The sequence below is a fragment of the Leiobunum rupestre genome, chromosome 6 (assembly GCF_980474605.1).
Source record: "Leiobunum rupestre chromosome 6, qqLeiRupe1.1.hap1, whole genome shotgun sequence".
Classification (NCBI taxonomy): Eukaryota; Metazoa; Arthropoda; class Arachnida; order Opiliones; family Sclerosomatidae; genus Leiobunum; species Leiobunum rupestre.
Genome location: NC_143389.1, coordinates 3,332,008 through 3,356,514, shown reverse-complemented (window position 1 = coordinate 3,356,514; position 24,507 = coordinate 3,332,008). Strand labels below are relative to the sequence as shown.

Here is a 24,507-nt window from a genome sequence, read left to right as displayed (position 1 = left end):
GAGTTGACCGAAATAATATTATCGTCTGGGCGAACTTTTAATTGCATAAAAAAGCAGCGTCAAAATGATAGGATGAAGGTATTTTCCTGTTAAAAGACGCAAATCCCATCCCGCGAAAATAAATGAGTAGCCAACGGCACGCGGTGTTCCCAGGTGGTCTCCCTCCCAAGTACTGACCGCGCTCGACGCTGCTTAACTTCGGTGATCAGACGAGAACCGGTGTATTCAGCGTGATATGGCCGTTGCCGCTAGAGTGTAATTGATAGCGGTGGACAAGCCGCGACTAGCCAGGTCCTGGTAGGTTGGTGATCGCCGAGGGCCACCGGCTGCATGCGGCTCCAATAGAACGTTCTATACACTCTTTTTAGAAACGTTTACTGGGCGCCGATATTATCGTACAGACAACCAACGAGCAAGCCCTTTACCGCAGAAATTTCATCCCCCCCCCCCAAACCAGTTTTTTCATCACCCTCCCCGTAGACTGTAAGGTGATGGCGGTCGATTGGGAAGGCGCGTTTACGAATCTATAAAATTGGTGTGGTGTGCTTTCCCCCTTTGGAGTTCGGAGGAGGTGAAGGTTTGGCCGGTTTTTCGTCTTAGAGAAATATATTTATCTGGCAAACCCGTAAGAAATTGAGAGCAGTCAATTTTTATTAGTAGCGTAGTTGCTAGCCTAGGCTTCACATATTTCCGGCTTTGCTTTCCGCGCCTTTTTTCTTATTTTAAATGATTTTTGTAATAAATGTATGATGGCAAATAAGCAAAATTCTAGAAAATACTAGTCCCAAATCCACGTGTTTAAGATGAAACTTAGATCATGAAAATATCCTTAACCCCAAACATACTTCAACACCTAGGGTGCCTCCTACAACTCCTAAAAGGTACGTCTCTAAAATATTCATATAAAGACAGGACATAAGCCGAATTCTCTTAAACCAAAGAATAACAAAAGTTGTTAGTCCTGCTGAACCAGCTCTATAGTCTGTATGAAAAGTGACCGGTTATGGTCCACTTTTATAGAACGCTCTATTCGCTTATAATAAATTTTTCCTAAATGGTCATTTAAACGCGTTTGACGTTTCACGTAGAATCTAGTACACTTAATACGTTATTTATGGTCCTATAAACCACCATTTAGATTTTTTTTCCATACGGCCCGGTAAAGTGGCCCACTCTACTGTCTCTAGCCGATGACCCCAAAAGTGCCAGTCCGGGCCTGGCGGTGTACCTCTATTTCACGGATTCAAGATATCGTCTTCTCCTTTGTTCGCGCGATGGCTACAAACGTTGTCATCTCCCACCAGGACCAACATTCGGTGACGTAATTATGAAATATTTGAAATGCTCGAATTCTCTCTTTTTACTTTGTTAAACAGTGACGGCTCCTAGCGGGTTATCGCTTCTCGGCCTTTTGGCTAAGATCAAAGTGTAGTATCTGTTTTCAATAGAACTATACCGAGATCTTAGTCGGGGGGCGAGAAGTGTTTTTACGCCTTTAAGGCGAGTTTTGCTGCACCGCTGCATGTCGTAGTTTTCGGGCCGATACGTTCCACTGCTGCTCCTGAAAACGTACTTACCTGCTGTTCCAGTTCACCAGTTCCAGTCCTGTTGTTCCTGTCCAACGCCGTCTTGGATTCGCTACGCAAGGGATCGCTCCCTAGCGGTTCCGCAAGTCAACTTATGCTCCAGTCATCTGCAGAGCAAGTCACGATGTCTTCTGAGGCGTCGAAGTCACCACACGAGCGAGCTGCTGTTCCAGTTTCGGATCCAGTCCTCGCCCTCAAGACGGCTACAGCCCGCATAAAGTTCGACGGGGTCGGCGTGGAGGATTTAGCGACAGCCATTTTCAACCACGTCGGCCTAGAGAACGTCACAGTTTTTCAATTGGTCTCCAAGTTTGAAGTTCTTGTCACCTTCCGAGACGCTGCCAGCTTCCAAAAGGCGGTTGACAGTGGGATCATCGTCGGCGACAAGACTTTGGATGTAATCAGTGTCGCAGATCCTGTATCATACATTACCGTAAAAGACGCTCCGAGCTGGTGGGAGCTGGCGATTTTTAAAACCGCTCTGCGCTCATGCTGCGAAGTGCTCTCGGAAACCTGGGAGACGTACCAGACAGGAGTCCTGAAGGACTTACGCTCCGGAACTCGGCGCCTGAAAGTAAAGGTCAAAGGTCCAATCCCGAACCTGATGACCATTAGTGGACACCGTATACAAATCACGTATAGAGGTGTCCAACGAATGTGTTTCTACTGCCACAAGGATACTCATCAGGTTCGGGATTGTCCGAAGAAGAGGAACAAGGTTCGTCGGTCTCCAGAATCCAATGGAGACAAAAACCTAGTACCAAACGAAAATGAAGTTACCACCAACGCCACCTCTCGAGAAGAAACCCTGCAAGAAAAATCACCACGCATACCGGAAATACTTACCCAACCAAACGACTCCAAAACCTCTGACGAAAGTTTTTACTTGACAACACCTTCTCCAAAGACCGTAGATCCTCCAGCCAAAATCTGTTCCTTCGCCGACGCCTTGAAATCACCACCACACCACGATGACCTAGAAACCGAACCTGAATACGAATCTGACACCAACGAACATGACAGCCCCACAACCAGACCAATTTTCGATCCATTAGACTGGAATTATAACGAGGTGCCAGGCCTTAACCTACTTAAGAAAAACGAACTACAAGCCCTCCTCGAAAAAATCAATTCCAGAGCCCCCACACGTTCAATCAGCCTAACCCGGACAGCAGAAGACCTCGTCGTAAGAATAACCGAACTCCTGAAAAACTATCCCAAAAGAAGACGTAGTGGAACTCCTGAAAAAGAAATTAAAAAAGGAAAAAATATGTTTTAAATTTAGTTTTTAAAATTTTTAACTTAGTTCTTTTCTCGAATTTTATACAATGATCCTTTTTAAACGATTGTTCGCGCTAATTTAATTAATTAAACCGCGAACAAATATATAACAAATGAAAAATGTAAAAATGTAAAAAAAAACGACAATCTTTTAATAAACAATTAAAAGTATCTGTTCTTATCAGCTTAATATCTGATACGGGTCCCATCGGGGCCCAAGATATTAAACTTATTTTTGGACGGCGGCGGAGTGGTCGGAGCTTGCTCCACCTCCGCCACGGGTCGGCCTGGTATTGCAGTAAATCCGGGATCGGCCCACTTCTCTCTTGAAATCAAAAATCAAACGGTCTTATAATGGCGCACTGCGCAACACAGTATTTCCGGGCAATGTTATTTGGCTGTCTTTATATTTATTTCTTTATTATAATATATTGCCCCTCTGACGTCATAAGTGGTAAAATCCTTATTGTCGAATAGTTAATAATGAAGAATCGGAAAGATTCCAGTTTTTAATTTTCTTTTACCTAGTTATACACTCTTTTTCGCGGTATTTTCACGGAGGATAGGAAGGGAGGCGAAGTAGGAGGGATGAATGGCGGCAAGATTGCGGCAGCTACGCTACGTCTAGCCGCCATTTTTCCGAAATTTTTCCGCCGCTAAGCTTCTTACAAGGATGCTGCCGCGTTCATCCCTCCTACTTCGCCTCCCTTCCTATCCTCCTTGGTATTTTCCTGGGCGCGTCCGTGCTTGGTTTTCCCCCTTTCAGTCCTATCCTCCATTATGGATACCCAAGGAGTGGATGCTAGACTCCCCGCTAAGGGCAGAGGCAATGGCCGACGAGCGGGAGGCAAGTAAGAGGGGTAAAATAAAGGCGCGAAAAGAGGTTGTTCTGTGTTATTCCTGTGGTTTTATTCGTAACCCAAGGTTCGTAAATCGTGCATGTTCTAAGTGGTTGGCTGAAGGAACCGGTTTTCATAACGTAAATTCGCGGGTTTCGGTATGGTGGGTAGAGACAGCGCGCCCCTCATTTTTACGTCATTGGGTTCCAGCCAAGATGTTCCGCGTAAAGAGAAAACACGAAATAAGCCCCTCTCCATTTTTTTTCTCTTCCCGTCTTCCGTGGACAGTGAGTCGCCGCCGGGGGCCCGCCGCCCGCGGCTTCGCCCATGCGGCGGCTACATTACCAAGATATAAAGTGGCAAGGCTTATTTTTGGTAAGTACAAAATCATTTATTATATATTGCTCTATAATTAACTATATTTGGAATTAAATATTTTTGTTCTATTTATCTCAAAGTCATGATTATTCCTAACATTAATAGTATTAAACTTAATATGATATATCTTTTGTTAAAGTAGATTAGGAATTTATAATTTTAATATTTATAGAGGAGTTCGGATTTAAAATGTTATATTTTTCTAATAAGGATCTCAAAGATCTGACTTTTGAAATGTTTGTTACTTTTTCTAAGTATCAATAAAACATGACATTAAATTTATATTGTGCCAAGGTTCATTTTTATATTTTACATAAACTACATCACCTAAAACAATTAATAGATAAAAGTTAGCTATATTATTTTGTTTAAAAAATATATCTCTGTCTGTGGTTTGTTTTGATATTTTGTATTTTTGGGTTACTCCCCTAATCCATGCGGCTGTCCCATGATAAAACCTTATATGAAACATTTTCCAAAAGTCCTTTTTTAGATTCAACTATTTAAATTACATTTAAGATTAAAATTTAGAACAAAAAATATATTTCACAATTAGAATTTGTTAATAAAATTTTAACTTTGGACTTAATTCCAAAACCAGAAAAGGCCATTTCAGAGTGGATTTTACCGCGGAAATGTTTTTGTTTAGAGATAAACGTTAGTTAGTTAGTTAGTTAGTTAGTTAGTTAGTTAGTAAGTAAGTAAGTAAGTAAGTAAGTAAGTAAGTAAGTAAGTAAGTAAGTAAGTTAGTACTATTTTAAGTACAAGCCTTAAGTAGAATAAAATAAAAACCAATTTTCTCGCCATTTTATTTTGTTCAATTTTGATACTAACATGTATTTTATTCACGGGAAGATGCTGCCAGTTGTTAAAAAAAGGCCAAGAGTTGACCGAAATAATATTATCGTCTGGGCGAACTTTTAATTGCATAAAAAAAGCAGCGTCAAAATGATAGGATGAAGGTATTTTCCTGTTAAAAGACGCAAATCCCATCCCGCGAAAATAAATGAGTAGCCAACGGCACGCGGTGTTCCCAGGTGGTCTCCCTCCCAAGTACTGACCGCGCTCGACGCTGCTTAACTTCGGTGATCAGACGAGAACCGGTGTATTCAGCGTGATATGGCCGTTGCCGATAGAATGTAATTGATAGCGGTGGACAAGCCGCGACTAGCCAGGTCCTGGTAGGTTGGTGATCGCCGAGGGCCACCGGCTGCTTGCGGCTCCAATAGAACGTTCTATACACTCTTTTTAGAAACGTTTACTGGGCGCCGATATTATCGTACAGAAAACCAACGAGCAAGCCCTTTACCGCAGAAATTTCATCCCCCCAAAACCAGTTTTTTCATCACCCTCCCCGTAGACTGTAAGGTGATGGCGGTCGATTGGGAAAACGCGTTTACGAATCCATAAAATTGGTGTGGTGTGCTTTCCCCCTTTGGAGTTCGGAGGAGGTGAAGGTTTGGCCGGTTTTTCGTCTTAGAGAAATATATTTATCTGGCAAACCCGTAAGAAATTGAGAGCAGTCAATTTTTATTAGTAGCGTAGTTGCTAGCCTAGGCTTCACATATTTCCGGCTTTCCGCGCCTTTTTTCTTATTTTAAATGATTTTTGTAATAAATGTATGATGGCAAATAAGCAAAATTCTCGAAAATACTAGTCCCAAATCCACGTGTTTAAGATGAAACTTAGATCATGAAAATATCCTTAACCCCAAACATACTTCAACACCTAGGGTGCCTCCTACAACTCCTAAAAGGTACGTCTCTAAAATATTCATATAAAGACAGGACATAAGCCGAATTCTCTTAAACCAAAGAATAACAAAAGTTGTTAGTCCTGCTGAACCAGCTCTATAGTCTGTATGAAAAGTGACCGGTTATGGTCCACTTTTATAGAACGCTCTATTCGCTTATAATAAATTTTTCCTAAATGGTCATTTAAACGCGTTTGACGTTTCACGTAGAATCTAGTACACTTAATACGTTATTTATGGTCCTATAAACCACCATTTAGATTTTTTTTTCCATACGGCCCGGTAAAGTGGCCCACTCTACTGTCTCTAGCCGATGACCCCAAAAGTGCCAGTCCGGGCCTGGCGGTGTACCTCTCTTTCACGGATTCAAGATATCGTCTTCTCCTTTGTTCGCGCGATGGCTACAAACGTTGTCATCTCCCACCAGGACCAACATTCGGTGACGTAATTATGAAATATTTGAAATGCTCGAATTCTCTCTTTTTACTTTGTTAAACAGTGACGGCTCCTAGCGGGTTATCGCTTCTCGGCCTTTTGGCTAAGATCAAAGTGTAGTATCTGTTCCCAGCTATTTCGCTGAAATCTTGGCCGAAAGGCCGTTAAGCGACGTTTACGCTTCTCAGCCTGTTCCTGCGATGCTGACTTACCTGCCGGTACTCTGACGTCTCTGTTCCTGTTCCTGTTTCTGCCGCTGCTGTTTCCGGTTCCTCTGCTGGTCCTGTTTCCGCTGCTGTTCCTGGTCCTGGTCCTGCTGACACTTACCTGTCGCTGCTGATCCTGGTCTCCACGCTGTATCCTGACTTGGCTGTTTCCTGCCACTGCTGCTTGACGCTGTTCCTTCCTGGGACTTGCCTTCATCCGACGATCCTCCCATAGCCATCATGGCTATGGAGGTGAAAAAACGCACTGCTCACCTTCAGGTCGACGCTGGATTCCTGGACGTCGCTCGGACCTTCCACGATAAGCTCGGCAGTGACTGCCTTGACACGCTACAACCTCTTGGTAAAGACAAGTTTTTAATAACTTTTACAACCCTGGCCTTCCTGCAACAGGCTCTCTCCTACAATGACCTCGTTATCAACGATAAACCTTGCCGACTCACCAGCGTCGAAGATGACGGCGTCTGGGTTACCATAAAAAACCTACCTCGCTGGATCCAATGGGACTCTGTCCTCACCACCATGAGACAGTATGGAACCATTAAAGCTCACCGTCTGGACGAGTACCCTCAACTGAAAGGACTCAAAAATGGAGACAGATCGGTAAAAATTAAAATTGAGAAACAAATACCCAATGTTGTTTTTTTTGGGCGTAGCCGAGCGCTAGTATATTACCAAGGGGTCGTGAAGAAGTGTTTCTTCTGCGACCAGGAGGGACATACGGCGTCCGCATGCGAGGCAAAAAAGGCCAGAAAGGAAGCAACCGAGAGGTCCGAGCACGTCCAGGAAGGGGAAAGCTTGGAAACCCAAGAAAAGATTGTGGCACCCAAGGAGCAAGAGCTCGCAACGGTATCAGCGGAATTGGCGGACCCACCCAGCGACCACCAGGAACCCCAGCCCAAGAAACGCAGCAACAGTACATATGTCCATCCGCAACAACTAGAGAAATTAAAGAACTATTCACAGGCAGAACTACGAGATTTTAGGGAATTCCTCGAGACTACCGAAACAATAGGCGACCGCAGGAAACAAGTGTATTTCGCGCTGATGAACAAGGAACAGGAAAAATTCTCCAAAAGACGAATGACCAACTCTCCAGGGAAATCAATAAAGAAAGGCAAGACAGAAGACGTTGAGAAGACATTCGCTAGCGCCACCAAAACCACACCGGAGCAAGATCTTTACGCAGATTACGTTACATACTGAATTTTTTAATTTTACTCAAATGTTTTAAAACCTGAAAAAATAGAAAAAAAGAAAACAAATACTTACCTTGATCGTATATGAACTTGGACACTCCTAGAAATTAGAAAATGTAAATACTTGATTTTTTTAGCTTATCCGACTTTGTTCGCGCTAATTTAACTAATTAAAAACGCGAACAAATATAACAAATGTAAAAATGTAAATATGTAAAATCAAACGAAGCTTTTAATAAACAATTAAAAGTATCTGTTCTTATCAGCTTAATATCTGATACGGGTCCCATCGGGGCCCAAGATATTAAACTTATTTTTGGACGGCGGCGGAGTGGTCGGAGCTTGCTCCACCTCCGCCACGGGTCGGCCTGGTATTGCAGTAAATCCGGGATCGGCCCACTTCTCTCTTGAAATCAAAAATCAAACGGTCTTATAATGGCGCACTGCGCAACACAGTATTTCCGGGCAATGTTATTTGGCTGTCTTTATATTTATTTCTTTATTATAATATATTGCCCCTCTGACGTCATAAGTGGTAAAATCCTTATTGTCGAATAGTTAATAATGAAGAATCGGAAAGATTCCAGTTTTTAATTTTCTTTTACCTAGTTATACACTCTTTTTCGCGGTATTTTCACGGAGGATAGGAAGGGAGGCGAAGTAGGAGGGATGAATGGCGGCAAGATTGCGGCAGCTACGCTACGTCTAGCCGCCATTTTTCCGAAATTTTTCCGCCGCTAAGCTTCTTACAAGGATGCTGCCGCGTTCATCCCTCCTACTTCGCCTCCCTTCCTATCCTCCTTGGTATTTTCCTGGGCGCGTCCGTGCTTGGTTTTCCCCCTTTCAGTCCTATCCTCCATTATGGATACCCAAGGAGTGGATGCTAGACTCCCCGCTAAGGGCAGAGGCAATGGCCGACGAGCGGGAGGCAAGTAAGAGGGGTAAAATAAAGGCGCGAAAAGAGGTTGTTCTGTGTTATTCCTGTGGTTTTATTCGTAACCCAAGGTTCGTAAATCGTGCATGTTCTAAGTGGTTGGCTGAAGGAACCGGTTTTCATAACGTAAATTCGCGGGTTTCGGTATGGTGGGTAGAGACAGCGCGCCCCTCATTTTTACGTCATTGGGTTCCAGCCAAGATGTTCCGCGTAAAGAGAAAACACGAAATAAGCCCCTCTCCATTTTTTTTCTCTTCCCGTCTTCCGTGGACAGTGAGTCGCCGCCGGGGGCCCGCCGCCCGCGGCTTCGCCCATGCGGCGGCTACATTACCAAGATATAAAGTGGCAAGGCTTATTTTTGGTAAGTACAAAATCATTTATTATATATTGCTCTATAATTAACTATATTTGGAATTAAATATTTTTGTTCTATTTATCTCAAAGTCATGATTATTCCTAACATTAATAGTATTAAACTTAATATGATATATCTTTTGTTAAAGTAGATTAGGAATTTATAATTTTATTATTTATAGAGGAGTTCGGATTTAAAATGTTATATTTTTCTAATAAGGATCTCAAAGATCTGACTTTTGAAATGTTTGTTACTTTTTCTAAGTATCAATAAAACATGACATTAAATTTATATTGTGCCAAGGTTCATTTTTATATTTTACATAAACTACATCACCTAAAACAATTAATAGATAAAAGTTAGCTATATTATTTTGTTTAAAAAATATATCTCTGTCTGTGGTTTGTTTTGATATTTTGTATTTTTGGGTTACTCCCCTAATCCATGCGGCTGTCCCATGATAAAACCTTATATGAAACATTTTCCAAAAGTCCTTTTTTAGATTCAACTATTTAAATTACATTTAAGATTAAAATTTAGAACAAAAAATATATTTCACAATTAGAATTTGTTAATAAAATTTTAACTTTGGACTTAATTCCAAAACCAGAAAAGGCCATTTCAGAGTGGATTTTACCGCGGAAATGTTTTTGTTTAGAGATAAACGTTAGTTAGTTAGTTAGTTAGTTAGTTAGTTAGTTAGTAAGTAAGTAAGTAAGTAAGTAAGTAAGTAAGTAAGTAAGTAAGTAAGTTAGTACTATTTTAAGTACAAGCCTTAAGTAGAATAAAATAAAAACCAATTTTCTCGCCATTTTATTTTGTTCAATTTTGATACTAACATGTATTTTATTCACGGGAAGATGCTGCCAGTTGTTAAAAAAAGGCCAAGAGTTGACCGAAATAATATTATCGTCTGGGCGAACTTTTAATTGCATAAAAAAAGCAGCGTCAAAATGATAGGATGAAGGTATTTTCCTGTTAAAAGACGCAAATCCCATCCCGCGAAAATAAATGAGTAGCCAACGGCACGCGGTGTTCCCAGGTGGTCTCCCTCCCAAGTACTGACCGCGCTCGACGCTGCTTAACTTCGGTGATCAGACGAGAACCGGTGTATTCAGCGTGATATGGCCGTTGCCGATAGAATGTAATTGATAGCGGTGGACAAGCCGCGACTAGCCAGGTCCTGGTAGGTTGGTGATCGCCGAGGGCCACCGGCTGCTTGCGGCTCCAATAGAACGTTCTATACACTCTTTTTAGAAACGTTTACTGGGCGCCGATATTATCGTACAGAAAACCAACGAGCAAGCCCTTTACCGCAGAAATTTCATCCCCCCAAAACCAGTTTTTTCATCACCCTCCCCGTAGACTGTAAGGTGATGGCGGTCGATTGGGAAAACGCGTTTACGAATCCATAAAATTGGTGTGGTGTGCTTTCCCCCTTTGGAGTTCGGAGGAGGTGAAGGTTTGGCCGGTTTTTCGTCTTAGAGAAATATATTTATCTGGCAAACCCGTAAGAAATTGAGAGCAGTCAATTTTTATTAGTAGCGTAGTTGCTAGCCTAGGCTTCACATATTTCCGGCTTTCCGCGCCTTTTTTCTTATTTTAAATGATTTTTGTAATAAATGTATGATGGCAAATAAGCAAAATTCTCGAAAATACTAGTCCCAAATCCACGTGTTTAAGATGAAACTTAGATCATGAAAATATCCTTAACCCCAAACATACTTCAACACCTAGGGTGCCTCCTACAACTCCTAAAAGGTACGTCTCTAAAATATTCATATAAAGACAGGACATAAGCCGAATTCTCTTAAACCAAAGAATAACAAAAGTTGTTAGTCCTGCTGAACCAGCTCTATAGTCTGTATGAAAAGTGACCGGTTATGGTCCACTTTTATAGAACGCTCTATTCGCTTATAATAAATTTTTCCTAAATGGTCATTTAAACGCGTTTGACGTTTCACGTAGAATCTAGTACACTTAATACGTTATTTATGGTCCTATAAACCACCATTTAGATTTTTTTTTCCATACGGCCCGGTAAAGTGGCCCACTCTACTGTCTCTAGCCGATGACCCCAAAAGTGCCAGTCCGGGCCTGGCGGTGTACCTCTCTTTCACGGATTCAAGATATCGTCTTCTCCTTTGTTCGCGCGATGGCTACAAACGTTGTCATCTCCCACCAGGACCAACATTCGGTGACGTAATTATGAAATATTTGAAATGCTCGAATTCTCTCTTTTTACTTTGTTAAACAGTGACGGCTCCTAGCGGGTTATCGCTTCTCGGCCTTTTGGCTAAGATCAAAGTGTAGTATCTGTTTTCAATAGAGCTATACCGAGATCTTAGTCGGGGGGCGAGAAGTGTTTTTACGCCTTTAAGGCGAGTTTTCCTGCTTGCTGCATGTTCCGATCCTGTGCCTTGCCTAGTTGCTGTTGCCTTGCTGCTGTTCCTGAAAGAAAAAACCTACCTGGTACTCACCTGACGCTCCTGCTGAGTTCCTCCACTGACGCTGCTCCTGCTTGGGGCTTCTACCAACCGACGAAATTCTCCTAGCCTTCATGGCTACGGAGGAAAAGAAGAGAACGGCACGTTTGGAAGTCGATGCTGACTTTCTAGATGTTGCTCGAACCATCTACGACCACCTAGGACCGAAGAGTATCGACACACTTCAACCTATGGGTAAGGGAATATACCTGATAACATTCACGACCCTGGCCTTCCTTCAAGAAGCTCTTTTATGCAACGACCTGAAAACAAATAATAAAACCTGGAAACTCACCTGTATGGAAGACGACGGTATTTGGATAACGATAAAGAACTTACCAAAATGGATCCAGTGGGATTCCGTAATAAGTACTCTCCGGCAACATGGTAATATTAAAACTTATCATTTCGATGAATATCAACAACTTAAAGGCGTCAAAAATGGCGATCGCTCTGTTAAAATAATAATGACAAAACCTATCCCCAATGTTATGTTTTTCGGGCGAAGCCGCGCCTTAGTTTTTTACAGAGGCGTAGTTAAAAAATGCTTCTACTGCGACGAAGAAGGCCACTCAGTTTCAGCGTGTGAAAAAAAGAAGACAGTTTTAGAAGATAGACGCCCGGTCATCCTTGAAGGCCAGGGTCCACCTTCAATCCCTGAACCCAAGATCGTCCAAGCAATGGACGCCACAGAAGACCTAACCATACTACCACAACTACAGGAAAATCAAGAACACCAATCAAGCAAATCACCAGTACTTACCACTTTCGACGACTCAAAAAGCTCTGAAGAGAGCTGGACCCTGACATCACCAGAACCTGCCAAGAAGAACCCAGAACCTCCAGTCAACACCAGCCAATACGCCGACGCCTTGAAAACACCACCACAGCCCAATGAACCTGAAAATAACCCCGAATCAACAAGCAACGAGCCAGAACAATCCGAATCCAACAACAGCAACGACGAGACCACTTCAGCCACCGGGCCCAGGTGGGATCCCAATACCTGGAAGCGGGGAGTCAAACCAGACCTTACCAAACTAACACACGCCGAACTACAGATCCTCTACGGCCGCCTCGACAGAGAACCTCCCTCAGGAATCAGAACCATTGATTGCTCCATAGACGACCTCCAGTTCCAAGTCACCGACCTTCTTCAAAGCTACTCTAAACGCAGACACAGCATCTCTCCAAAAAAGAAAGCGAAAAAAGGAAAACCAACTTGTTAAAATTTATTATTTTTTAAATTTTAAACTTAACCATGGCTTTTATTCTATGCACTAATCGTATTTTAAACTTTTTATGAATACAATTAATGACCTGCTGTAATTTAAAATAATTTAAAAGGCAGGAAAAATAACATGACAAGGGTACTGTAACTCAAGTTTTTTAATAAACAAATTCAGTATCTGTTCTTATCAGCTTAATATCTGATACGGGTCCCATCGGGGCCCAAGATATTAAACTTATTTTTGGACGGCGGCGGAGTGGTCGGAGCTTGCTCCACCTCCGCCACGGGTCGGCCTGGTATTGCAGTAAATCCGGGATCGGCCCACTTCTCTCTTGAAATCAAAAATCAAACGGTCTTATAATGGCGCACTGCGCAACACAGTATTTCCGGGCAATGTTATTTGGCTGTCTTTATATTTATTTCTTTATTATAATATATTGCCCCTCTGACGTCATAAGTGGTAAAATCCTTATTGTCGAATAGTTAATAATGAAGAATCGGAAAGATTCCAGTTTTTAATTTTCTTTTACCTAGTTATACACTCTTTTTCGCGGTATTTTCACGGAGGATAGGAAGGGAGGCGAAGTAGGAGGGATGAATGGCGGCAAGATTGCGGCAGCTACGCTACGTCTAGCCGCCATTTTTCCGAAATTTTTCCGCCGCTAAGCTTCTTACAAGGATGCTGCCGCGTTCATCCCTCCTACTTCGCCTCCCTTCCTATCCTCCTTGGTATTTTCCTGGGCGCGTCCGTGCTTGGTTTTCCCCCTTTCAGTCCTATCCTCCATTATGGATACCCAAGGAGTGGATGCTAGACTCCCCGCTAAGGGCAGAGGCAATGGCCGACGAGCGGGAGGCAAGTAAGAGGGGTAAAATAAAGGCGCGAAAAGAGGTTGTTCTGTGTTATTCCTGTGGTTTTATTCGTAACCCAAGGTTCGTAAATCGTGCATGTTCTAAGTGGTTGGCTGAAGGAACCGGTTTTCATAACGTAAATTCGCGGGTTTCGGTATGGTGGGTAGAGACAGCGCGCCCCTCATTTTTACGTCATTGGGTTCCAGCCAAGATGTTCCGCGTAAAGAGAAAACACGAAATAAGCCCCTCTCCATTTTTTTTCTCTTCCCGTCTTCCGTGGACAGTGAGTCGCCGCCGGGGGCCCGCCGCCCGCGGCTTCGCCCATGCGGCGGCTACATTACCAAGATATAAAGTGGCAAGGCTTATTTTTGGTAAGTACAAAATCATTTATTATATATTGCTCTATAATTAACTATATTTGGAATTAAATATTTTTGTTCTATTTATCTCAAAGTCATGATTATTCCTAACATTAATAGTATTAAACTTAATATGATATATCTTTTGTTAAAGTAGATTAGGAATTTATAATTTTAATATTTATAGAGGAGTTCGGATTTAAAATGTTATATTTTTCTAATAAGGATCTCAAAGATCTGACTTTTGAAATGTTTGTTACTTTTTCTAAGTATCAATAAAACATGACATTAAATTTATATTGTGCCAAGGTTCATTTTTATATTTTACATAAACTACATCACCTAAAACAATTAATAGATAAAAGTTAGCTATATTATTTTGTTTAAAAAATATATCTCTGTCTGTGGTTTGTTTTGATATTTTGTATTTTTGGGTTACTCCCCTAATCCATGCGGCTGTCCCATGATAAAACCTTATATGAAACATTTTCCAAAAGTCCTTTTTTAGATTCAACTATTTAAATTACATTTAAGATTAAAATTTAGAACAAAAAATATATTTCACAATTAGAATTTGTTAATAAAATTTTAACTTTGGACTTAATTCCAAAACCAGAAAAGGCCATTTCAGAGTGGATTTTACCGCGGAAATGTTTTTGTTTAGAGATAAACGTTAGTTAGTTAGTTAGTTAGTTAGTTAGTTAGTTAGTAAGTAAGTAAGTAAGTAAGTAAGTAAGTAAGTAAGTAAGTAAGTAAGTTAGTACTATTTTAAGTACAAGCCTTAAGTAGAATAAAATAAAAACCAATTTTCTCGCCATTTTATTTTGTTCAATTTTGATACTAACATGTATTTTATTCACGGGAAGATGCTGCCAGTTGTTAAAAAAAGGCCAAGAGTTGACCGAAATAATATTATCGTCTGGGCGAACTTTTAATTGCATAAAAAAAGCAGCGTCAAAATGATAGGATGAAGGTATTTTCCTGTTAAAAGACGCAAATCCCATCCCGCGAAAATAAATGAGTAGCCAACGGCACGCGGTGTTCCCAGGTGGTCTCCCTCCCAAGTACTGACCGCGCTCGACGCTGCTTAACTTCGGTGATCAGACGAGAACCGGTGTATTCAGCGTGATATGGCCGTTGCCGATAGAATGTAATTGATAGCGGTGGACAAGCCGCGACTAGCCAGGTCCTGGTAGGTTGGTGATCGCCGAGGGCCACCGGCTGCTTGCGGCTCCAATAGAACGTTCTATACACTCTTTTTAGAAACGTTTACTGGGCGCCGATATTATCGTACAGAAAACCAACGAGCAAGCCCTTTACCGCAGAAATTTCATCCCCCCAAAACCAGTTTTTTCATCACCCTCCCCGTAGACTGTAAGGTGATGGCGGTCGATTGGGAAAACGCGTTTACGAATCCATAAAATTGGTGTGGTGTGCTTTCCCCCTTTGGAGTTCGGAGGAGGTGAAGGTTTGGCCGGTTTTTCGTCTTAGAGAAATATATTTATCTGGCAAACCCGTAAGAAATTGAGAGCAGTCAATTTTTATTAGTAGCGTAGTTGCTAGCCTAGGCTTCACATATTTCCGGCTTTCCGCGCCTTTTTTCTTATTTTAAATGATTTTTGTAATAAATGTATGATGGCAAATAAGCAAAATTCTCGAAAATACTAGTCCCAAATCCACGTGTTTAAGATGAAACTTAGATCATGAAAATATCCTTAACCCCAAACATACTTCAACACCTAGGGTGCCTCCTACAACTCCTAAAAGGTACGTCTCTAAAATATTCATATAAAGACAGGACATAAGCCGAATTCTCTTAAACCAAAGAATAACAAAAGTTGTTAGTCCTGCTGAACCAGCTCTATAGTCTGTATGAAAAGTGACCGGTTATGGTCCACTTTTATAGAACGCTCTATTCGCTTATAATAAATTTTTCCTAAATGGTCATTTAAACGCGTTTGACGTTTCACGTAGAATCTAGTACACTTAATACGTTATTTATGGTCCTATAAACCACCATTTAGATTTTTTTTTCCATACGGCCCGGTAAAGTGGCCCACTCTACTGTCTCTAGCCGATGACCCCAAAAGTGCCAGTCCGGGCCTGGCGGTGTACCTCTCTTTCACGGATTCAAGATATCGTCTTCTCCTTTGTTCGCGCGATGGCTACAAACGTTGTCATCTCCCACCAGGACCAACATTCGGTGACGTAATTATGAAATATTTGAAATGCTCGAATTCTCTCTTTTTACTTTGTTAAACAGTGACGGCTCCTAGCGGGTTATCGCTTCTCGGCCTTTTGGCTAAGATCAAAGTGTAGTATCTGTTTCCAATAGTGCTATACCGAGATCTTAGTCGGGGGGCGAGAAGTGTATTTACGCCTTTAAGGCGAGTGTTCCTGCTTGTCTTGCCTGCCACGCTCCCGCCAGAAGTTGCCGTTCCAGTTCCAGCTCCAATACCAGTTCCAGTTGCTGTTCCTGCTTTCCAGGTGCCGTCTGCCTCTCCTCGGCGGTTCCTGAGTTCCGGTCTCCGCTTCGGCGGTCGCCACCGAAGTCGCCATGCCTGCCGTGCAATCATTGCCGTCAGCATCGCAGTCAGTGCCCTCGTCCTCGAAGAAGGCAACTGCGAAAATCAAGTTCGACGGGGTCAATGTAGAAGATTTAGCTATTGCTCTTTTCGACTGCATTGGCCCCAAAACCATCACAGTTTTCCAGATACTTGGAAAATCTGAAGTCCAGATCACTTTCAACAATCATGAGAACTACCAGAAAGCTGTTGATGCAGGAATCATCGTTGGTGATAAGCATTTGAACATCGTGGGGGTTGCAGATCCTGTGACTCATATCTCTGTTAAAGATGCTCCGAGCTGGTGGGAGCTTTCGTTCTTGAAATCCGCCCTAAAGAATTATTGCGAAGTTCTTTCTGAAACGTGGGAAACGTTCCAGAAAGGCCCACTTAAAGACGTTCGCAACGGGAATCGGCGTCTGGAAGTCAAGGTGAAGAGTCCAATCCCGAACCTGATGACCATCAGTGGACATCGTATTCAGATCATGTATCAAGGCGTCCAGCGTATGTGCTTCTACTGCCGCAAGGACAGTCATCAGGTTCGGGATTGCCCGAAAAAGAATAAGAAGGCTCGACCAACTCCAGAAATTATCGTTGTCCAGAACCCGTCATCTGATGAACCAGATAATGTAAGGAGTGGAACACCTATTCCAGTGGGGGATGCCGCAGACACCGGCGCCAACGCCCATGGCGAAACGATGGATGAAGCAGGACCATCACTGGACTTCCATGGTCCAAAAGAGAGTTGGTCGTTGACAACGCCAGAGTCATCACCAAAGAAAACTGAATCAACAGCCACAGTCAAAGGGTACGCCGAAGCCGTTAAGTCTCCTCAGCGTACGCCGAAATCCGATCCTCCAACACCAAAGAAACTTAAGGAGTTACCAATTTACAGTCGTGAGTGGGACTTCTCGAGCTTATCGAAAGACGAACTAGAAGATTTCTGTTGTAAAGCCAACGCATTAACCAACACGGAACCACAGGTCCTGGCCTGGCGCGAAAACGCAGTACGAAAGGCCAAGCATCAGCTGCAGCAGCGATTCAAACGACGTCATAGTCCTCCACCTGAAAAAGAACTTAAGAAAGGGAAAAAGTAGGACCTAGTTTCGAGTTGTAAATATGGTTTTAATAACTCTTTTAAGTTTTACATATACTTTTAATTTTACAATTTAAGTATACGGTTTTATATGTTTGAGTTTTTAATTGTATTGGATTATAAAAAGGGGGGACTTAATTTAATCTGGTCCGCCGTATCTTTGTAAAATATATATATTTTTTTACGTTAAAGTTAGAAAGAAAGAATATTGAAAAGAAATATACTTACCTGTAAAAAATTTTTAAAGTTATACTTACCTTGTTAGATTGTAGAAAAATACTTACCTTGTTAAAATATAGATAAAAACCGTAAAAATTATACTTACTGTTAAAATATAGGAAAAATAGTTTAAAGATATACTTACCTTGACGTTTTAAAAAAAAAGAAACCTGAGAAAAAAAGAAATAACTGTTTTTGACAATGTTCGCGATAATTTAAATATTAATAACGCGAACAATTGTAACCTGACCAAGAATTTAAATAAACAAATTCAGTATCTGTTCTTCGCTGAAATCTTGGCCGAAAGGCCGTCAAGCGAGTTTTCCAGCTATACAGCTAGTTCCTGCGATGCTGACTTACCTGCCGGTATCCTGACGTTCCTGTTCCTGTTCCTGCTTCTGAAGCTGCCGCTGCTGTTTCCGGTTCCTCTGCTGTTCCTGACTCCGCTGCTGTTCCTGGTCCTGGTCCTGCTGAGACTTACCTGTCGCTGCTGTTCCTGGTCACTACGCCGTATCCTGACTTGGCTGACTCCTGCCATTACCTTTTGACGCCGTTCCTTCTTGGGACTTACCTTCAACCGACGACCTCTCCACAGCCTTAATGGCTGCAGAGGTAAAAAAACGGACTGCCCGGCTTGAAGTCGACGCCGGATTCCTGGACGTCGCTCGGACCTTCTACGAAAAACTTGGACCACAGTGCTTGGAGACTCTTCAACCTGTTGGAAAAAGTTGTTACCTACTCACCTTTACCACTCTGGCCTTCCTCCAGCAAGCTGTCTCCTATGGAGAGCTGTCCATCAACGAAAAACTATGCAAGATTACCAGCATCGAAGACGACGGTGTCTGGCTCACAATAAAGAACCTCCCCTCCTGGATACAGTGGGACGCAATACTTACCACACTACGACAATATGGAACCATCAAAGCCCACCGTCTGGATGAATACCCCGAATTAAAAGGTTTAAAAAATGGTGACCGTTCGGTAAAAATAATCATGAGCAAAACTATCCCGAATGTCCTCTTTTTTGGACGAAGCAGGGCACTAATATACTACACAGGCGTCGTCAAAAAATGCTTTTTTTGCGACGAAGAAGGTCACAACTCTTCCACGTGTGAAGTCAAACGAGCCCGACTAGCAGAGCAGAACCAACCCATGGAGGAAGGCCAGAAAGAGTCTCCAAAGGAACAGCCCGAGCGCGTCCAGGAGCCACTCAACAGTACTTCTGCTAAAGAACACGATCCATTAGCAGAAGCAGCAACACCACAAGAGGCACCACCCAGCGACCCCCAGGACTCATACGTCAACCCAAAAGCTCTAGAAACCATCAGCAATTATTCACAAGCGCAACTTCAATCATTGAAAGAACACCTCGAGACCATGAACGGAACAACCGAAACCAGGAAACAGCTGTATTTAAAGATCGTCAGCAAGGAACAGGAAAAATTTTCAAAACGACGCATGTCCAACTCTCCAGGAATTGCTGCCAAGAAGGGAAAGACCCTGAACGACGAGAAGAAGACTTTCGCCAGTGCCACCAAATCCACGCCAGAACAAGATTTGTATATAGAATACGTCACATACTGAGTTTTGTAAATATATTTCTGATGCCTTTTAATATGCTTTTTTTAAAGTATATTTTAATGTATTGTTCATATATTTTATTTGCCACCTTTTTTAGTTTTTATCTCGATCATTTATAGTGTTTTGTTTTAAAAGTTTTTAACTTTACTCAACTCCTTTTGTTTTAAACCTGAAAAAAAAAAAAGAAAATTAGTTATATGCTTAAAAACCTATAACAAAAGTGTATACTTACCTTGACTATGAACTTGACTCTGTTTCGCGATAATTTAATTAATTTAAAACGCGAACACATATAAAAAATGTAAAAATGTCCAATGTAAAAAACAACGAAGCTTTTAATAAACAATTAAAAGTATCTGTTCTTATCAGCTTAATATCTGATACGGGTCCCATCGGGGCCCAAGATATTAAACTTATTTTTGGACGGCGGCGGAGTGGTCGGAGCTTGCTCCACCTCCGCCACGGGTCGGCCTGGTATTGCAGTAAATCCGGGATCGGCCCACTTCTCTCTTGAAATCAAAAATCAAACGGTCTTATAATGGCGCACTGCGCAACACAGTATTTCCGGGCAATGTTATTTGGCTGTCTTTATATTTATTTCTTTATTATAATATATTGCCCCTCTGACGTCATAAGTGGTAAAATCCTTATTGTCGAATAGTTAATAATGAAGAATCGGAAAGATTCCAGTTTTTAATTTTCTTTTACCTAGTTATACACTCTTTTTCGCGGTATTTTCACGGAGGATAGGAAGGGAGGCGAAGTAGGAGGGATGAATGGCGGCAAGATTGCGGCAGCTACGCTACGTCTAGCCGCCATTTTTCCGAAATTTTTCCGCCGCTAAGCTTCTTACAAGGATGCTGCCGCGTTCATCCCTCCTACTTCGCCTCCCTTCCTATCCTCCTTGGTATTTTCCTGGGCGCGTCCGTGCTTGGTTTTCCCCCTTTCAGTCCTATCCTCCATTATGGATACCCAAGGAGTGGATGCTAGACTCCCCGCTAAGGGCAGAGGCAATGGCCGACGAGCGGGAGGCAAGTAAGAGGGGTAAAATAAAGGCGCGAAAAGAGGTTGTTCTGTGTTATTCCTGTGGTTTTATTCGTAACCCAAGGTTCGTAAATCGTGCATGTTCTAAGTGGTTGGCTGAAGGAACCGGTTTTCATAACGTAAATTCGCGGGTTTCGGTATGGTGGGTAGAGACAGCGCGCCCCTCATTTTTACGTCATTGGGTTCCAGCCAAGATGTTCCGCGTAAAGAGAAAACACGAAATAAGCCCCTCTCCATTTTTTTTCTCTTCCCGTCTTCCGTGGACAGTGAGTCGCCGCCGGGGGCCCGCCGCCCGCGGCTTCGCCCATGCGGCGGCTACATTACCAAGATATAAAGTGGCAAGGCTTATTTTTGGTAAGTACAAAATCATTTATTATATATTGCTCTATAATTAACTATATTTGGAATTAAATATTTTTGTTCTATTTATCTCAAAGTCATGATTATTCCTAACATTAATAGTATTAAACTTAATATGATATATCTTTTGTTAAAGTAGATTAGGAATTTATAATTTTAATATTTATAGAGGAGTTCGGATTTAAAATGTTATATTTTTCTAATAAGGATCTCAAAGATCTGACTTTTGAAATGTTTGTTACTTTTTCTAAGTATCAATAAAACATGACATTAAATTTATATTGTGCCAAGGTTCATTTTTATATTTTACATAAACTACATCACCTAAAACAATTAATAGATAAAAGTTAGCTATATTATTTTGTTTAAAAAATATATCTCTGTCTGTGGTTTGTTTTGATATTTTGTATTTTTGGGTTACTCCCCTAATCCATGCGGCTGTCCCATGATAAAACCTTATATGAAACATTTTCCAAAAGTCCTTTTTTAGATTCAACTATTTAAATTACATTTAAGATTAAAATTTAGAACAAAAAATATATTTCACAATTAGAATTTGTTAATAAAATTTTAACTTTGGACTTAATTCCAAAACCAGAAAAGGCCATTTCAGAGTGGATTTTACCGCGGAAATGTTTTTGTTTAGAGATAAACGTTAGTTAGTTAGTTAGTTAGTTAGTTAGTTAGTTAGTAAGTAAGTAAGTAAGTAAGTAAGTAAGTAAGTAAGTAAGTAAGTAAGTTAGTACTATTTTAAGTACAAGCCTTAAGTAGAATAAAATAAAAACCAATTTTCTCGCCATTTTATTTTGTTCAATTTTGATACTAACATGTATTTTATTCACGGGAAGATGCTGCCAGTTGTTAAAAAAAGGCCAAGAGTTGACCGAAATAATATTATCGTCTGGGCGAACTTTTAATTGCATAAAAAAAGCAGCGTCAAAATGATAGGATGAAGGTATTTTCCTGTTAAAAGACGCAAATCCCATCCCGCGAAAATAAATGAGTAGCCAACGGCACGCGGTGTTCCCAGGTGGTCTCCCTCCCAAGTACTGACCGCGCTCGACGCTGCTTAACTTCGGTGATCAGACGAGAACCGGTGTATTCAGCGTGATATGGCCGTTGCCGATAGAATGTAATTGATAGCGGTGGACAAGCCGCGACTAGCCAGGTCCTGGTAGGTTGGTGATCGCCGAGGGCCACCGGCTGCTTGCGGCTCCAATAGAACGTTCTATACACTCTTTTTAGAAACGTTTACTGGGCGCCGATATTATCGTACAGAAAACCAACGAGCAAGCCCTTTACCGCAGAAATTTCATCCCCCCAAAACCAGTTTTTTCATCACCCTCCCCGTAGACTGTAAGGTGATGGCGGTCGATTGGGAAAACGCGTTTACGAATCCATAAAATTGGTGTGGTGTGCTTTCCCCCTTTGGAGTTCGGAGGAGGTGAAGGTTTGGCCGGTTTTTCGTCTTAGAGAAATATATTTATCTGGCAAACCCGTAAGAAATTGAGAGCAGTCAATTTTTATTAGTAGCGTAGTTGCTAGCCTAGGCTTCACATATTTCCGGCTTTCCGCGCCTTTTTTCTTATTTTAAATGATTTTTGTAATAAATGTATGATGGCAAATAAGCAAAATTCTCGAAAATACTAGTCCCAAATCCACGTGTTTAAGATGAAACTTAGATCATGAAAATATCCTTAACCCCAAACATACTTCAACACCTAGGGTGCCTCCTACAACTCCTAAAAGGTACGTCTCTAAAATATTCATATAAAGACAGGACATAAGCCGAATTCTCTTAAACCAAAGAATAACAAAAGTTGTTAGTCCTGCTGAACCAGCTCTATAGTCTGTATGAAAAGTGACCGGTTATGGTCCACTTTTATAGAACGCTCTATTCGCTTATAATAAATTTTTCCTAAATGGTCATTTAAACGCGTTTGACGTTTCACGTAGAATCTAGTACACTTAATACGTTATTTATGGTCCTATAAACCACCATTTAGATTTTTTTTTCCATACGGCCCGGTAAAGTGGCCCACTCTACTGTCTCTAGCCGATGACCCCAAAAGTGCCAGTCCGGGCCTGGCGGTGTACCTCTCTTTCACGGATTCAAGATATCGTCTTCTCCTTTGTTCGCGCGATGGCTACAAACGTTGTCATCTCCCACCAGGACCAACATTCGGTGACGTAATTATGAAATATTTGAAATGCTCGAATTCTCTCTTTTTACTTTGTTAAACAGTGACGGCTCCTAGCGGGTTATCGCTTCTCGGCCTTTTGGCTAAGATCAAAGTGTAGTATCTGTTTGCTCCTTTTTTCAAAGCCAAAGGCCGGGAATCGTATGTACCTGTAAAAGGGTAGTATACTCACCTGTCCTGCTGATCCAGTGCCATAGTTCCAGTCCTGCTGATCCAGTGCCATAGTTCCAGTCCTGCTGATCCAGTGCCATATTTACAATCCAGTTGTTCCAGAAATCCGCAGTCTTGGATCCACTACTCCAGGGATCGCCGCCTGGCGATTCCAATCACCACGCCGCAATCCTGACGTCAAAGCCAGCCACCATGCTTCCTGCGACATCGACGGCTGTTAATCAGCTAGCTCCTGCTCCAGCCTCTGCACTCAAGGCTACCACAGCCCGTATTAAATTCGACGGCGTCGGCGTGGAAGATTTAGCGCAAGCTCTTTTCGACCACGTCGGCCTGAAGAAAATCACCGTCTTTCAAATGGTATCGAAGTCCGAAGCTCTGATCACTTTCCGAGATACTGCAAGCTATCAGAAAGCCGTCGATAGTGGCATCATCGTCGACAACAAGCAGCTAGATATCACTGGGGTGGCAGATCCTGTCTCCTACATAACAGTAAGAGATGCACCGAGCTGGTGGGATTTAGCTGTCTTCAAAAATGCCTTGAAAGCCTGCTGTGACGTCATCTCGGAAGTCTGGGAGACCTACCAGACAGGGGCTCTGAAAGATCTATACACGGGAACTCGACGCCTGCAAGTCAAAGTCAAGGGGCCAATCCCGAACCTGATGACCATCAATGGACATCAAATCCAGATCACCTATAGGGGAGTCCAGAGAATGTGTTTTTACTGTCACAAAGACACGCATCAGGTTCGGGATTGCCCGAAAAAGATGAAAAAGGCTCGCCAGCCTCCAGAGTCTAACGGAGTAATTAGCCCACCAGCCAAGCACCCGGAATCCAGCGAGACCACCGTACAAGACAACCTAAAAGAAAAATATACAAGTAAAAAAAAAGTACTTACCCAGGCAGATGAATCCAAGACCTCCAACGAAAGTTTTTACTTGACGACACCTTCTCCAAAGACCGTAGATCCTCCAGCCAAAATCTGTTCCTTCGCCGACGCCTTGAAATCACCACCACACCACGATGACCTAGAACCCGAACCTGAAGACGAATCTGACACCAACGAACATGACAGCCCCACAACCAGACCAAGATTCGATCCATTAGACTGGAATTATAACGAGGTGCCAGGCCTTAACCTACTGAAGAAAAACGAACTACAAGCCCTCCTCGAAAAAATCAATTCCAGAGCCCCCACACGTTCAATCAGCCTAACCCGGACAGCAGAAGACCTCGTCATAAGAATTACCGAACTCCTGAAAAACTATCCCAAAAGAAGACGTAGTGGAACTCCTGAAAAAGAAATTAAAAAAGGAAAAAATATGTTTTAAATTTAGTTTTTAAAATTTTAACATAGTTCTCTT

At 42.0% G+C, this 24,507-nt stretch overlaps 6 non-coding genes and 8 pseudogenes across 6 annotated transcripts; 9 read left to right on the top strand and 5 right to left on the bottom strand.

Moving 5' to 3' along the window:
* Nucleotides 1-128: 128 nt before the first annotated feature.
* Nucleotides 129-247, bottom strand: LOC149938101 (5S ribosomal RNA). Its single transcript, XR_016481891.1, has one exon. It is a non-coding gene; the product is annotated as a 5S ribosomal RNA (ribosomal RNA).
* A 1,148-nt stretch (nt 248-1,395) lies between these two features.
* On the top strand, nt 1,396-1,537 carry LOC149938100 (U2 spliceosomal RNA; annotated as a pseudogene).
* Nucleotides 1,538-3,013: 1,476 nt separating this feature from the next.
* On the top strand, nt 3,014-3,191 carry LOC149938099 (U2 spliceosomal RNA; annotated as a pseudogene).
* Nucleotides 3,192-5,096: 1,905 nt separating this feature from the next.
* Nucleotides 5,097-5,215, bottom strand: LOC149938098 (5S ribosomal RNA). The gene has a single exon (XR_016481890.1). It is a non-coding gene; the product is annotated as a 5S ribosomal RNA (ribosomal RNA).
* Nucleotides 5,216-6,355: 1,140 nt separating this feature from the next.
* On the top strand, nt 6,356-6,499 carry LOC149938097 (U2 spliceosomal RNA; annotated as a pseudogene).
* Nucleotides 6,500-7,920: 1,421 nt separating this feature from the next.
* On the top strand, nt 7,921-8,100 carry LOC149938096 (U2 spliceosomal RNA; annotated as a pseudogene).
* Nucleotides 8,101-10,001: 1,901 nt separating this feature from the next.
* On the bottom strand, nt 10,002-10,120 carry LOC149938095 (5S ribosomal RNA). The gene has a single exon (XR_016481889.1). It is a non-coding gene; the product is annotated as a 5S ribosomal RNA (ribosomal RNA).
* A 1,140-nt stretch (nt 10,121-11,260) lies between these two features.
* LOC149938094 (U2 spliceosomal RNA) lies at nt 11,261-11,414 on the top strand (annotated as a pseudogene).
* Nucleotides 11,415-12,845: 1,431 nt separating this feature from the next.
* On the top strand, nt 12,846-13,031 carry LOC149938093 (U2 spliceosomal RNA). The gene has a single exon (XR_016481631.1). It is a non-coding gene; the product is annotated as a U2 spliceosomal RNA (small nuclear RNA).
* Nucleotides 13,032-14,932: 1,901 nt separating this feature from the next.
* Nucleotides 14,933-15,051, bottom strand: LOC149938092 (5S ribosomal RNA). Its single transcript, XR_016481888.1, has one exon. It is a non-coding gene; the product is annotated as a 5S ribosomal RNA (ribosomal RNA).
* Nucleotides 15,052-16,191: 1,140 nt separating this feature from the next.
* LOC149938091 (U2 spliceosomal RNA) lies at nt 16,192-16,372 on the top strand (annotated as a pseudogene).
* A 3,325-nt stretch (nt 16,373-19,697) lies between these two features.
* LOC149938090 (U2 spliceosomal RNA) lies at nt 19,698-19,877 on the top strand (annotated as a pseudogene).
* A 1,901-nt stretch (nt 19,878-21,778) lies between these two features.
* Nucleotides 21,779-21,897, bottom strand: LOC149938089 (5S ribosomal RNA). The gene has a single exon (XR_016481887.1). It is a non-coding gene; the product is annotated as a 5S ribosomal RNA (ribosomal RNA).
* Nucleotides 21,898-23,037: 1,140 nt separating this feature from the next.
* Nucleotides 23,038-23,119, top strand: LOC149938088 (U2 spliceosomal RNA; annotated as a pseudogene).
* The last annotated feature ends 1,388 nt before the right edge of the window (nt 23,120-24,507 follow it).